The 16,070-nt window shown below is 39.0% G+C and overlaps 1 non-coding gene across 1 annotated transcript; it reads left to right on the plus strand.

Annotated features, from left to right (window-relative positions):
* The first annotated feature begins 13,954 nt into the window (after nucleotides 1–13,954).
* Nucleotides 13,955–14,061, plus strand: LOC133828170 (small nucleolar RNA R71). Its single transcript, XR_009890806.1, has one exon. It is a non-coding gene; the product is annotated as a small nucleolar RNA R71 (small nucleolar RNA).
* The last annotated feature ends 2,009 nt before the right edge of the window (nucleotides 14,062–16,070 follow it).

Genomic DNA, 16,070 nt, shown 5'->3' on the forward strand with positions numbered 1-16,070 from the left:
TGTTCCAGTGAACAATGAAGCCCCTCCAGTTCCCAGAAGGGGAGTGCGTGCTACTGCTAGCCGCAACGCGCCGACATCGTCAGCTGACAACATTACGGAGATCGCCATACTGCGACAACAAGTCGAGGAACTTTTGCAGCAGCAACGATAACAGGCTCACCCCCAGCCTCAGCCTCCGCCTCAGCCGCAGCCGCAGCCACAGCAAATGGCCTCAGCACCCCAACAAGTTGGTCCATATGGGGGATGGCCAGTGGCGAACTACGCGCCGTACCCAGCTCAACACATGGAGCCAATCTATGAGCGGTTTCGTAAGCAACACGTTTCAAACTTTGAAGGGACAACAGAACCCTTTAAGGCAGAAGAATGGCTCAGAAATGTGGAACCGATCCTAGCACATATGAATCTCGGCAACGCGAACCGCATATCCTGCATTTCTTCTCTGCTTAAGAAGGATGCTAGAATATGGTGGGACTTTGTTCAGCAGACTAACGATGTCGCCACCATGATATGGACAAGATTTGTGGAGCTGTTCCACAAGAAGTATTACAACTCGGCAGTCATCGCTACAAGGGTCGAGGAGTTCGCTAGTTTGAAGTAGGGCAACTTAACGATAGTAGAATATGTTTTGCAGTTCAACAGATTAGCCAAGTTTGCACCAGAGTTGGTTCCAATTGACTTTCTGAGGGTGACCAAGTTCGTTAGAGGACTTAGACCAAAGATTGAATTAGGGGTTAAGCTAGCAAACCCGGGAAATACTACCTATGCGAATGTTCTAGAAATGACAATAGAAGTAGAAAGGCTTCAGGCGAATGTTAGTAAGGAGAAGGCTAGTAGGCTTGAGCCTAAACAGCAAGGTCAACCTCAAAATGGTCAAAAAAAAAACAACAACTGTCAGCATAGCAATAGTAATAGTAATGGTAAAAAAAAAACAACAACTGTCAGCATAGCAATAGTAATAGTAATGGTCTTTAGAGAAGGCATCCAGATGATAAGCAGCCCAATGGTGATAAAAGAGCATGGACAAACAATGGAGGCAATAAGTCGGGTTATGTAGAATATCCACAATGCTCTAAGGGCCAAAAGAAACATCTTGGGGAATGTCATGCAAACATCAAGGGATGCTTCAACTGTGGTTAGGATAGTCATCTAAAGAAGGAATGTCCACAGCTCAAGGAGAATGAGAAAAGGGATTAAACGATGGTTCCAGACCAAAGTCTTTGCCTTGACCCAGGGAGGAGCCAATGCTAGTAACTAGCAGTTACAGGTTAGATTCCTATCCTCGATAGTATATGTTCTAGTATCGCTTGATTTGGGAGCAATATACTCGTATATCTCGTTAGGAATAATAGAGAAATTAGAAAAACCTTGTAGAACTAGGTTTGTGACATAGTTGCCTTTGGGTAAAATAGTCCTATCATTACAGATAGTACGAGGTGTACCAATCAAAATCGAGGACGTAGAACTAGAAGGAGACCTGATAGAGCTGAAAATCAAAGACTTCGACATGATATTAGGCATGGACGGGCTAGCAAGGCATGGCATAACCATCGATAGCAGACGTAAGCAAGTGATGTTCGAGACTCCTGACGGTCAGAAATGATGCTATATGGGAAAAGTTTTAGGACTACATACACCGCTAATATCAACTCTTAAAGCCCAAAGAATGATAGAAAAAGGGTGTCAAGCATTCTTAGCTAGCGTTACGTATATGGTAAAGGAAACACCACAAAAAGTTGGAGACTTCCTCAATGTAAAGGAATTCTTAGAGGTATTTCCTGGAAACTAGCAGGATTGCCGCCGACTCGAAAGATAGACTTCACAATCGAACTAGTACCGGGCACCGAGCCATTCGCTATGGGGAGCACCGATACTATTTGAGAAGAAGAAGGATGGAAGCATGCAAATATGTATAGATTATCGTGAGCTGAATAAGGTGACAAATAAGAATAAGTACCCGCTACCCCGAATTGACGACTTGTTTGATCAACTCCGAGGGGCAACTGTTTTTTTAGATTGATCTACGATCTGGGAATCACCAGCTCAGGGTACGGGAAGAGGATATTCCCAAGACGTCTTTTACAACTCGTTATGGACATTACGAGTTTCTAGTTATGTCTTTTGGTCTTACCAATGCTCCAGCCGCGTTTACGGATTTAATGAATATGGTCTTTATGGATTATTTGGATAAATTCGTCGTAGTATTCATTGACGATATCTTGGGGTACTCAAGGGATAAAGTTGAGCATGAGAAACATTTAAGGTTATTCTTGCTACACTAAAGGAGTATCAACTTTACGCCAAGTTAAAGAAATGCGAATTTTGGCTTTCACAAGTAGCATTTCTGGGCCACATAGTATCCAAGGACGAGATTGTTGTAGACCCATCTAAGGTAGAGGCTGTAAAGATTGGCCAAGACCAAAGAACTCGTCTAAGGTAAGAAGTTTTCTGGGACTAGCAGGCTATTACCAGAGGTTTGTAGAAGGCTTTTCTAAGATAGCCACTCCACTTACCAACCTGACCCAGAAGCAGCAAAGGTTCAACTGGACAGATAAGTGTGAAGAGAGTTTCCAGTTGCTTAAGGATATGCTCAGCACTAGTACTTTGTGTACCGACACCCAATGATAAGTTTGTAGTCTATTGCGATGCGTCGAAGTAAGGATTGGGTTGTGTGCTGATGCAGAATGATAAGGTGATAGCCTACGCATCAAGGAAAATGTAGTTGTTGATGTGCTAAGTAGGAAGAATTATGGAAGTCTAGAAGCGTTAGCTGGAATAGAAAAGCCGCTACAGTAGGAGCTGATCAATGCTGGAATAGAAGTAGTCATTGGTAAACTGGCTAACTTGTCCATTTAGTCAAGTCCGTTAGAAGATATACGGAATGGGCAAGTGCATGATGACACATTGGTATCACATATAGATGCAGTTAGAGAAGGGAAGGCCACAGATTTCTCAATATCAAGTCAAGGGTTATTAAGATATAAGGATCGGGTATGTGTGCCAAGCAATCAAGGGATTAAGGTGAAGATTCTAGAAGAAGTGCACAATACCCCGTACTCAGTTCACCCAGGGTCAACCAATATGACTCACGACATCAAGGCAATGTATTGGTGGCCAGGGATGAAGAAGGACATAGCAGAGTTTGTGGCTAAGTGTCTAGTATGCCAGCAAGTGAAAAGAGAGCATCAGCGGCCTGCAGGCTTATTGCAACCACTTAGCATTCCAAAATGGAAATAGGATGATATAGGCATAGATTTCGTGATGGGTTTACCACGAACAAGTAAGCAGCATGATCCGGCTTGGATAGTAATAGATAGATTAACCAAGTCAGTTCATTTCCTGTCTGTTAAGACTTCGTACACAGCAGATCTTTACGGAGACGTTTAAGTCCAAGAAATAGTACGACTGCATAGAATCTCTAAGACAATAGTATTCGATAGAGGATCGGTGTTTACATCGAGATCTGGGAGTGAGTATCTGCCGCTGATAGAATTCTCCTACAACAATAGCTACCAGTCAATGATCGGGATGGCACCTTATGAGTTGCTTTATGGAAGAAGGTATCGATCGTCGTTGCATTATGACGAGGTAGGAGAAAAGCAACTACTTGGAACTGAAGCTATTAGAGGAGCTCAGGATGTAGTAGCCCTGATTAGAAAGTGTATGCTCGCTGCTCAAAGCCGTTAGAAAAGTTATGCGGATGCCAAGCGGCGTGATATGGAATTCAAAGTCAGAGATCAAGTTTTCTTAAGAATATCTCCTATGAAAGGTGTGAAGCGGTTTGGGAAGAAAGGCAAACTTAGTCCCTAATTTATAGGTCCTTTTGAGATATTGGACAAAGTGGGAGCAGTTGCATATAGATTAGCCCTACCGCCAGCTTTAGCAGATAGCCATAATGTGTTCCACATCTCGATGCTGCGTAGATATGTGTCAGACCCATCTCACGTCCTCAAGTACGATACGATAGCACTCCAAAAAGACTTGAGTTACAAGGAACGTCCAGTTAGCATCCTAGATAGAGGGATGAAAGAATTACAGTCTAAGAGTTTTCCGATAGTCAAGTTCCTATGGAGTAATAGTTCTGAACGAGAGGCAACATGGGAGTTGGAGGAGGACATGTTAGCCTGGTATCCGGAATTGTTGATAAGTAAATTTCGGGGACGAAATTCTTTGTAGTAGGGGAGAATTGTAGAGTCCCAGAATTTACTTAGCTAGTTAGATAGTAGTAGTAGTAGTAGTGATAGGTAGTATTAGTTATAGTATGTTCATTACTATGGATTTTGGTTCAAGTCGGGACTTAGTTGGAAACTCCTAGCAATAGTTATGGATTTTATAAGTTTAACCTATAGTTTAAGAATATTAATTATAACATAAGGTTTGATTAATATTGCTGGTTATTAATATGATAATTATTATAACCTAAGGTTTAGATAGAGCTAATAAGAATATGACACTTGTCATGAGCATGGTTATTTCTAAGGTTATGATTATTAAGGAATTATTATTTTAATGATAAAATAAGAGAAATATAAGACTTAGTCTTCACCAAAATCTGATAGGAGCATGATATTTGTCACAATTTTATTTATTTGTGGATTAGGATGTAAATAGATTTTTCGTAACTTTAGGGTACTGTAACTTTCAACCTATTTTTGACCCTATTATGTTATGAATTTCGAAAAATAGTATTTCTAGAAAGTTGTAGATACTTTAATTAGCTTTCTAACAGTATAATGAGAGTCCAAATCAGAGTTCTACAGCTCCAGATATGTTGATTTTACTGAAGGGGAGTTTAGCGTTATGAGATTTAGGGAGTTAGAAATTAGGATTTTATTTGTTTTTATTATTTTAAAAATCAAGCTTTGAATCCTTAAGTCTCTTTCAAAAATTTGACCAATTCCTAAGCCTTTGGCTGAAGGATATTCAAATATTTTCAATTAAATTTATTATTTTTATTCAAAGCCAAAAAGAAGATTTTTATTCCTAGAACTCTATAAATAGGACCTAGCACCAAGCCTTTTCATTCATTCTTCAAGCATTGATCAGAGCCTTCCATGTGCTAGTGAGACTATAGAGTGATAAACACTTGGATTGGGGTTATAAGCTTAATAAACACTTGGGAAGTAAGGTTATAGTGTATTTCGGTTTCGAGGTATAGTTCGGTCATAGAAGCATTTAAGGTATTCCTAATTCTAGTTCCTTTCTGTATTGATTCTTATAGTTCTTCTCTACTCAAATCCTAACTCAGTCTTTTCTATTCTTAGGCATCTAAGTTTTTCGAACTTAAGGTTTTCATTGGTAAGTATCATTTCAATGGTGTAGTTTATTCTTTCCATCTCTTTTCTTTAGTATACTCACCTCTATATTATGGTTTTTAGGAGTGTTCAAAATCCTGACTTTGTTCTCATCTTCCCGGTATATTGGTAAGGAAAATAGGATAGGATTTTATATGTTATATGATATGTGATATGTTATGAAATGTTATATTGTGTATGTTTGTAGACTTGGGCATATGACCTGTACACTAACAAGCCCCAATAAATTTGTGGGCATATGACTTGCTTAGCTAGCAAGCCCACAAATCTAATGGGCATATGACTTGTTTAGTTATGGTACCCCAAGTAATAATGGCCATTATAGTATGTGTGACATATGTTTATGATATGTTTTATTATATGCTACGTTATGAAGTTTATGTATATGAGTTATGTGTTAGGTTTTCCTTGCTGGGCATTAGGCTCATTCCTTTATTTTTTTAGTGTGATGCAGGAAACTAGATACGGAGGCGGAAGGATTCTTGGAAGCTTGGCATGTGTGTTGAGGATGAACGGACTGAGTGGACTGCGTGTCGATCGAGGATGAAGTTATTTATATTTAGTCTTTTAGATCATATTTTTCCGCATTTTGTTTTTTAAACAATTGAATTAAAGTTTATGTTTTTCTTTTAAACAATGGGTACCCATGCCATATTTTATATTATTATGTATTTGATACAATATTTTGAGATTTAATAAAGTTATATTATTTCTTATGTATCTTTCCCAAAATAGTAGTTATGTATAGTAGATCTAATGGTCCAAGGTCATAGAAATAGTTGGGTCATTACAGCTTGGGTGTGGGAAGGCGGAGCGATGGAGTGGGTCCCGTGATTGGGTTGTGGCTGGTGAGGTGCAGGTATATGGGTAGCTGTGTTGCTCGGAGTTCAAGGGAGGAGAGGATGGTGGTGATGGAGGGAAATGGGTTGAAGACGGGTTAGGGGAAAATAGGGCAGTCAGGTTGGGGGTTATTTATATATATTTATATTTAGTATTATATATATTGTATATTATTTATGTTTGGTTTTTTGTATATATATATATATTTCTGTATATATATATTTACATGTTTGTTTTTTTTATATATATATAGTAGTAGATACATATATATTTTTTCTAAACGAACTATGCCCCAGACTTGCATGCTCCAAAATTGCCAAAATTTTGCTTCAGCAAAAATTTTGCTTCAGCAAAAATTTTGATAGAACCCTTCCATTTTTTTCGGAAATTTTTGCTCCCTGTTTGCTGCAGCAAAAATTTTGACGGAGGCCCTCCATGTTTTTTTCAAAAAATTTTGCTCCCTATTTGATGCAGCGAAAATTTCGAAAAACCATCAAACCCATAACTGACTTCCAAAATGCCAATTTTTCATCTTTTAACCCCTGAAAACACAAGAACAAACGTAATACCACTTCAAAAAATAACATAATCACATGAAATTAAACTAACAACACTAATGAACTAAAAGAAATTAAAAGAACAACACTACATATATATTTATTTATATATTATATTTTATATATATGTGTAGTTGTTTTTTTATATACATATTATTTTACACTACTTCCTTTTTGTGTTGTCTTACAATTAGTGCCTGAATAACTTGACACCCCAAAGCAACAACGACTTTAAGGATCCTCCAAAGTGATGGAGGTCTTCTCGCAGTCGACCTTACCTCCCCAATAATGTTTCAAGCGCTGCCCATTCATTTTAAATTCCCTTCCAGATTGATCTTCCCGAACATTAACTGCTCCAAAGGGATAAACTTTCACCAAAGTGAATGGGCCTGACCAGCGGGACTTCAATTTGTCAGGAAACAGTTTCAAGCGTGATGTAAAGAGTAACACTTTCTACCCCTTCTCAAAGACTCAAGCTTGAATTTTCTGGTCATGCCACCTCTTCGTTTTCTCCTTATACAACTTAGCATTTTCATAGGAGAAAATTCTCATCTCTTCCAGCTCATTTAATTGTACTTTATGAGCTTCTCCAGCATCTTGGAGAACCATATTCAATTTCTTAGTGGCCCAATATGCCTTATGCTCCAAATCAACGGGCAAATGGCAAGCTTTCCCAAAAACCAAACGATACGGTGACATTCTCAAAGGGGTTTGGAAAGCCGTTCTATAGGCCTAAAGAGCATCATCCAATCTTTTCTACTAGGATTCACCACTTTCTCAAGGATTCCTTTGATCTCCCTATTGGATATTTCCACTTGACCATTTGCTTGAGGGTGGTAGGCTATAGAAATCTTGTGTTTCACACTATATTTGGCTAACAAAGCCACCAAAATCTTGTTCACAAAGTGGGTGCCTTCATCACTTATAAGCGCCTTTGGAGTGCCAAAGCGAGTGAATACATGCTCATGTAAGAACTTCATGACCACCTTAGAATCGCTGGTAGGACTTGCCACTGCTTCAACCCACTTAGAGACATAGTCAACCGCCACCAAGATATACAAATTTCTGAATGACGGTGGAAATAGCCCCATGAAGTCGATTCCCCAAACGTTAAACAATTCCACTTCAAGGATGCAATTTAAAGGCATTTCACTCCTTGCTGAAATATTTCCAACACGTTGGCATCGATCACATCTTTTAGCAAATTCATTAGCATCCTTGAAAATAGAAGACCAATTGTACCCCAATTGAAAAACCTTAGCTGCTATCCTTTGCCCACCAAAATGTCCACCATAAAGAGCTGAATGACAATGCTCTAGTATACTTGAAACTTCATCCTCAGGCACATAATGCCTCATGATTCGATCTTGACATTGCTTGTACAAGTAGGGCTCATCCCAATAATAAAATCTCACATCATGAAAGAATTTCTTGAGCTGCTGCCTATTTAAATCAGGTAGTTGTAACCCACTCACCAAGTAGTTGACAAAGTCAGTGTACCATGGTGTAGTGACTTGGTTCACTACCACAACTGCTCATCGGGAATGCCTTTTTAATAGGGCCTTCCTCTTGCTTTTCAATACTAGCTTCAAGTCTAGATAAATGGTCAGCCACTTTGTTCTCTGTTCCTTTTCTTTCTCGAATTTCTAAGTCAAATTCTTGAAGAAGAAGCACCCATCGAATTAGTCTTGGCCTAGAAACCTTCTATGCTATTAAATACTTGATTGCTGAATGGTCTACATAAACCACCACTTTCGTCCCCACAAGATAAGCTCTAAGCTTGTCAAAAGCAAAATCACCACCAAAAGTTCTTTCTCGGTGGTGGAATAGTTCAATTGAGCATTGGCTAATGTCTTGCTTGCATAATAAATTGAATGAAACACATTCTCTTTTCGCTGCCCAAGTACGGCACCCACAACAATGTCACTAGAATCGCACATCGATTCAAAAGGAAAAGTCTAATCCGGAGCTACAATGATGGGTGCGGTGATAAGAGCTTTCTTCAAAGTCACAAATGCTTCTTTACACTCCTTAGTGAACTCAAATGTCGATTTTGCTCAAGTAAGGAACAAATGCTTCTTGGAGATTTTTGAAAAATCTTTTATAAACCTCCTATAGAAACCCACGTGCCCCAAAAAGCTTCTAATCCTCTTCACTGTAGTAGGTGGTGGTAATTTTTCAATGACTTCAAGCTTTTCTCTATCCACTTCCATGCCCTTGTTAGAAATTCTATGGCCCAAAACAATGCCTTCTTGTACCATGAAATGGCATTTTTCCCAATTGAGTACCAAGTTTGTTTCTTCACATCTCGCTAAGACTTGCTCCAAGTTAGCCAAATAAGTGTCAAATGACTCACCAAATACTAAAAAATCATCCATGAAGACTTCAAGAGACTTTTCCACCATATTTAAAAAATTCGCCATCATACAACATTGGAAAGTGGCGAGAGCATTGCACAACCCAAACAACATCCTTCTAAAGGAAATGGTGCCATAAGAACAAGTGAATGTAGTCTTCTGGTGCAATGGAAATCTGATTGTAAACTGAATACCCATCAAGGAAACAATAAAACTCCTTTCCCGCCAACCGATGAAGCATTTGATCAATGAATGGTAGCGAGAAATGATCTTTCCGAGTGGCCTTATTCAGCTTTCGGTAGTCCATACAAACACGCCATTCTTGTGGGAATCAACTCATTGCTTTCATTAGCCACCACCGTGACTCCACTTCTCTTAGGAACACACTGAATCAGGCTGACCCAAGAACTATCCGAAATTGGGTAAACAATTCCATAATCAAGCAATTTAATTATCTCTTTTCTAACCACTTCCTTCATGATATTATTAAGCCTTCGCTGCTGCTCAACAGAATTATTACATCAATCTTCCAACTGAATTTTATGCATACAAAATGAGGGACTTATACCCTTGAAATCTGCCATGGTCCAACCAATGGCCCTTGTATATCTCTTCAAAACATCAAGCAACAACCACTCTTTTTCAGCTCCTAACATGGCTGAAATAATCACGGGCAAAGTCTCGTTATCTCTCAAATAGGCATACTTCAAGTGATTAGGCAAAGGCTTCAGCTCTAACTTTGGCGGCTCTTGAATAGAGGGCTTAGGAGGCTTAAAATTCCCTTCCGACAAGTCCAAGGACTCAAAAGGCCTCCTAAATTTAGGAAAGGGTTGCTTTAACTCAACCCATGTAACTTGGTTTTCTTCCTCTTCACTTATGTCTTTAAGCTCTTCAAGTGACCTCACCCCACTCCATCTTCAAAAGCTTCCTTATGGAACTTTTTAGCTACAATTGACTCAATTACACTCAACTAAGAGCATTCCTCAATCTCTTCTAGAAACTTCACAGCGTTGAACACATTAAAAGTCACTTGTTGGTCATTCACCCTCTTAGTAAGCTCCCCTTTTTGTACATCAATCAAAGTCCTCCCGGTAGCTAGAAACGGCCTACCCAAGATAATAGGAACATCTCTATTCGCTTCATAATCAAGAATGATGAAATCAGCCGAAAAAATGAATTTATCAACTTGCACTAGAACATCTTTAATTTCTCCTTCCGGGTGTGCCATAGAACGATCCGCTAGTTGCAAAGTGACTGTGGTTGGCCTTGCTTCTCCAATTCGATCAATGATCCGCTAGTTGCAAACTGACTGTGATTGGCCTTTCTTCTCCAATTCCCAATTTCTTGAAAATGGACATGGGCATCAAATTGATACTAGCCCCCAAGTTGCAAAGTGCTCTACCAACATCTCTACCACCAATAGAATAAGGAATTGTAAAACTGCCCGGGTCTTTCAATTTAGGAGGAATTTTATTCTTCAATATAGCACTACAACCTTCAGTCAAAGCCACCATTTCAAATTCTCCAAGCCTCCACATTTTAGTTAAAATATCCTTCAAAAACATCACATAGTTGGGCATTTGTTCCAAAGCTTCCACCAATGGTTTATTGATGTGAAGCTGTTTCAAAACATCTAAAAATCTTTGAAATTGACCATCGTGTTGCTGCTTTTGAAATCGCTGAGGAAATGGTGGAGGTGGCTTTCTCGTAGGCTTCTCTGTTACATTTTGTTGAGGAATTGCTGCAGCAATTGCTTTAGGATCATCATTTAACCTTTTCGAACTTACAACTCTGTCTTCCTTTTCCACACTACTTTGGATTGAAGTGGGCTCACTGTTGCTCTTAGAATTATCCTCATTCAACTCTAGATTTTTACCACTCCTCAAGGTAACCGCCTTGTAATACTCCTTACCATCTCTCCTTGGATATTCAGTATCACTAGGCAAGGTGCCCTGTGGTCTATTCCTTAGCTCATTAGCTAGCTACCCCACTTGAATCTCTAGGTTCCTGAAGGATGTCGCTTGGCTCTGAATCACAACATCATTCTTGGTCATATATTCTTTCATTAAACTCTCCAACGAGCTTGATTGAGACACTTGAGGAGGAGTTGTTTGAGCTCTTGGTGGTTGTTGAGAAAACCCCAGTGGATATTGTAACGCCCTGGTTACCCCAGAACAGTTACGGTGAACCGAAAATTTGACTCATTGCCTGAGTCCTTTGGTTAAAAACGTGATCTAAGTGTTATTAACAGGTTAAGGTGAAAACCAGTAAAAAGGGAAGGATATGTTTTATTGACACATAAAACTGTTCATGGGCCCACAAGAACATTTACAAGTTATTTACAACGCAAAAAGGTCATTACTGTTTTAAAATTTCAAACCCCGCCGACCTAAGCGACAAAAATAGGGTAAACCCCCTAGTTCCTCTGAGAACTCCTTGGCCGTGGTGGTCAAGCGGCCGCATATGTACACATCACCACCTAAGCTCTCCACTCAAGGCTAGGTGACCTTTTCTTTTCCTTTACCTGCACCACATAGCACCCATGAGCCAAAGCCCAGCAAGAAAACATAACATTATATGTAAACATCATCAAATGATTATCATTATAATCACACAGAGCTCATAGCTTTCAAACAGATGAGTGAATATCACTGACAAACAGGTCACTAATTCAAATGGAAGAGTGGTTGCTAGGTAAGCCACTAGCCTTCAACAGGTTCTGGTAAACCATACTAAGTGACTGACAAGCAAGTCACTATTTCAATTGGAAGAGTGGCTGCTAGGTAAGCCACTAGCCTTCAAGCGCTTATATTATTCATCGACCTTGAGGTCGGTCCGGCATTAATGCTCTTTGAGTCATTCAATGCAGAAAGTTGATTAGATCTAATCTTTATTGGCTTGCGTTGAACACGCTAAGGCTGTCCTGACTAATGAGTCAACCCAATGTTACCAGTGCCCAGTACCACTGCCGAACCTGACTAATGAGTCACAGCTTCACAGTTGATACTAGCATCTTTGCCAAATCTGACTAATGAGTCAGTACCATACACAAGTGAGCAACATTTGCTAAGTATTCCATAATTAATTCATGTCCACATTTATACAACCAACATGCTTCATGAATAACCACGCATGTCACATTTGGGGTGCAGTTTTCTTACCTCTGATTCGAGCTAGAATGAACAAAAGAACAACCCTTGAGAACATTTTAGCCTTTAGTCCTTTAGCGGTTACCTAATAATAACACATCAAAGGATACCATCAATAACATGATAATCAAGGGTTCTCAAACCAAGATTTAGCCTCCGAGACATCAATCGTCACTAATCCGGGTAGTAGGAGTGATCCCAAGGCCTAAAACCATGATCCCGAGGTCAAAACATGCAAATGGGCTCAGCCCTGCACCTGAGCCGCTGCCCCCAGAAATTCTAGAGGCAAGCACCGCAGCACCCAACCCAAGGGCCGCGGCGCCCAGCACAAATAGAACCTCTCCCCCTACATCGGCCATTCTCAAACGCATTTTCAAGCTCTCAAAACCTCCAAAAACATACCTAAACATTCCCCAATCATCAAAACAAGGTTCCCAAACTTCCCAATGCACCAAAACCCTCAAAACCCAAGGTTTAAACGAATCGAAAACCCAACAATTCACAAAGTCCAATTCAAAGCTTAGAAACTCTAAAAAACTCAAAACTTTAAACTTAGATTACCTTCGATTAGGTTGTTTTCTGTCAAATCCTTCGGTCAAGAAGCTTCTAATCTTTCCTAGGATCGCTATGCCTCGATCCTCACTTGATTCTGACTCCTAGAACTCAAGATTTCTTCAAATATGCTTCGGGTGACAAAAATGAACTAACGAAGGAGAACGAGAGGTTTTCTTATCGTACGTTCTATCTGACAGCTAATTCAAGCTTAAGTAACCTCAAATAAAACCTAATGCTCGGGGTCCCGAAAACACCCCCGGGGACATTATAGTCAAAACCTCCAGAATTTCACCCTGATCTCAAATATTCCCAATTTATCATCAAATAAACATTTCTATTATCCCAAAATTGACCCCGTTATGAAAAAACCGCTAATCCACTAAAAATGACCATCTCATGCCGAATAGCTCGAATATATCTCCATAATAATGGAATCTCATTCACAAATCACATCATGCACCCAAATACACAAATTTACCCTCAAGGGCCAAATTATCAAAACAGCATAATATATCAAGTGTGGACTCACATGCATGCATATATCATAATATAATTCACATAAACATGGATATATTCATTTAATGGCATAATTAAACAATTACGGCCCTCCCGGCCTACTAAACCGCCACTAAACCATATCGGAGAATTCGGGCCATTACAGATATGTAGGCTTGTTTTGCATTGGTGCTCCACTTGAACTAGCTCCTTGACTCACCCATGAGAAATTTGGATGCTTCCTCCACCCCAGATTATAAGAGTTTGAATATGGGTTATTACAGTTGGCATTTTGATTCCCCACATAACAAACCGAAGCGGGATTCGAAGGACAAATCTCAAATATGTGCCCATCTCCACAATAAACACAAGACACATCAAAAACTTGTCCCATAGTAGCTGGTTGTACCATTCCCCCTAAACTCATGTTCTTGAGAAGGTTAGTCATTGATGAAACTTAAGCGGTCAAAGCTATCAATGCATCCACTTGAAGTATACCAGCTACTTTTTGACTTATTGAGGCTCTAGCATTGGACCATTGGTAATTGTTGCTCGCCATGCTTTCCAAAATCTCATAGGCTTCATTGTAGGACTTAGATAGAATAGCCCCATTAGCTAAAGCATCCAACACCATGCCAGTGGAAGAATTGAGCCCTTTATAGAATGTTTTCATTTGCATACAATGCGGAATCCCATGGTGTGGACACTTTCTCAATAACTCTTTGAATCTCTCCCAAGCTTCACAAAAGGATTCATCTTCAAGTGGCTGAAAAGACATGATTTCATTGCAAAACTTGGAATTTTTGGTAGGAGGAAAGTACTTCATCAAGAATTTTTCAGCCAACTCATTCCATGTAGTCACCGAGTCGAGAGGAAAGGTGTTTAGCCACGCTCTAGCTCGATCCCTCAAAGAGAAAGGGAACAATTTCAACCTTAGGGCCTCGTCACTCACTCCTTCTAGCTTGAAAGAATCACTCACCTCCAAAAATGAATGAAGATGAAGATGAGGATCCTCAGTAGGTAGCCCACTAAATTGACCCACTATTTGCCACATTTTGAACATCACAGACTTTAACTCAAATTTGGGTGCATGAATTTCAGGCCTAACAATGCCCAGATTGAGCTCATTGAACATGGGGGCAACATACTCCCTTATGGTTCTCTCTCTATCATTAGCCATATCAATCGCATAAGTAATGTTATTAGCACCCTCAACTCCTTAAACTTCTTCAGCCATATTAAGGCGATTTTGAGCCCGTTGTTCCTGTAGTCTTCTTCTGACTGTTCGTTCAATCTCAGGGTCAATAGGAGCTAGTTCAATGTCATCTAGCTCGTTCATACGGTAGACCACCTTAGAAAACACAAGAACAACAATGAAAAAAATTAAATTGCAAGTAATTGATATTACAAAAATTTCTAATTCCAATCCCCGGCAATGGCGACAAAAACATGTTGTGATAAATTTTAATTGCTTTAAATACGCAAGTGCAAGTAATCACACTAGTAATACAGTGATAAGTAGATCGTCTCCACATGGATCACAAAATAGAAAAATAAGCAAAACAATTACTAAACAACTTAAAAGTATTAACAATCAAATGGGTTGCTTATAAACTAATCAAAATATTAAAGAGATGGAAATACTGAAATTAAAACTGAACTACACCAAAAAATTTGAAAGAAATATGTGGATCGTAAAATGGACTTGAATTACTGATTTTCCCCATGTAAGTTATCCTGAACAGATTGCGGCAACAATATTTTAGCAAAACTCAAACGTTAACAAGAATTCACTAAACATTCATAAAACATTCCAAAATTTTATCATATTAATTCTTTTACCTAATTAAACATATTCCTATGCCAAATCAGATTTAAGAATGCAAATTCAAGGTTCCATTCTCAAAAGTTACACAAGGAAAATAACACACCCCTATGTTACTTACTAACATAACTTAACCTAGATTATGACTTGTGTCATCCAAGTTCTCTCCATTATATTTAGTCCTTCCAGCATCAAACATAATTAATCCATCTCGCCATTGCTGGCCAAACATCAGTAAGAAATTAACAATAAGCACACTTGAATGAACAAGAGAGATTTCACTAAAATGAGGCACAAGAAATTACTACACTATAACATATGGTTCACAACAATTCAAGCCACACAAAAATTAGTTCATGGTTCAATTAAAGAGAATTAATCCAATTTCAATACAACCCATAAATATTCAGAGTAGAAATCAAACTAGAAAATATAAGATGAAGTTTAGAAATAGGAGAAAGAACAAATCTAAATGATGCTTGAGCTCTTTTATGCGTCCCCCTCCTTTTCTTGTGTGATTTCTGGTTTTTCCTCCTATCTTTCTTTCTTTTTCTTTCCCAAAAATTGTAGACCCACTCAATATGCGGCTGATGCTTCTCTTGTACCTCTAGGTTTCCCAATAAGGGCATACAAGTATAATATTTCCCCTCCTTTTGGTATATACGTGGGTCACCTCTTTCTTTCCTTTGACATTTACTTCCAATTTTTGACTCATGCTTTCTGTACTTGCCACCTCAGCCACCATTCCAGCTCACCCACTGAATTTCCAAGTACGCTTAGGTGTCCAAAAACAACCTGATCAAAATGCTTCAGGAAAATCTGCTTTGCAGCTACAAACCTACTAATTCAGCAATCAAATTTTAATTTAGATAGTTTCACATGTTAGGTCATTCTTTATACAAATATCTATTCATGAAACTATTGTCTTCAACCCATTAGCTATTAAAAACTACAAAAATAACTAAACTTAACTAAAATCA

Source organism: Humulus lupulus, chromosome 3 (genome assembly GCF_963169125.1).
Source record: "Humulus lupulus chromosome 3, drHumLupu1.1, whole genome shotgun sequence".
Classification (NCBI taxonomy): Eukaryota; Viridiplantae; Streptophyta; class Magnoliopsida; order Rosales; family Cannabaceae; genus Humulus; species Humulus lupulus.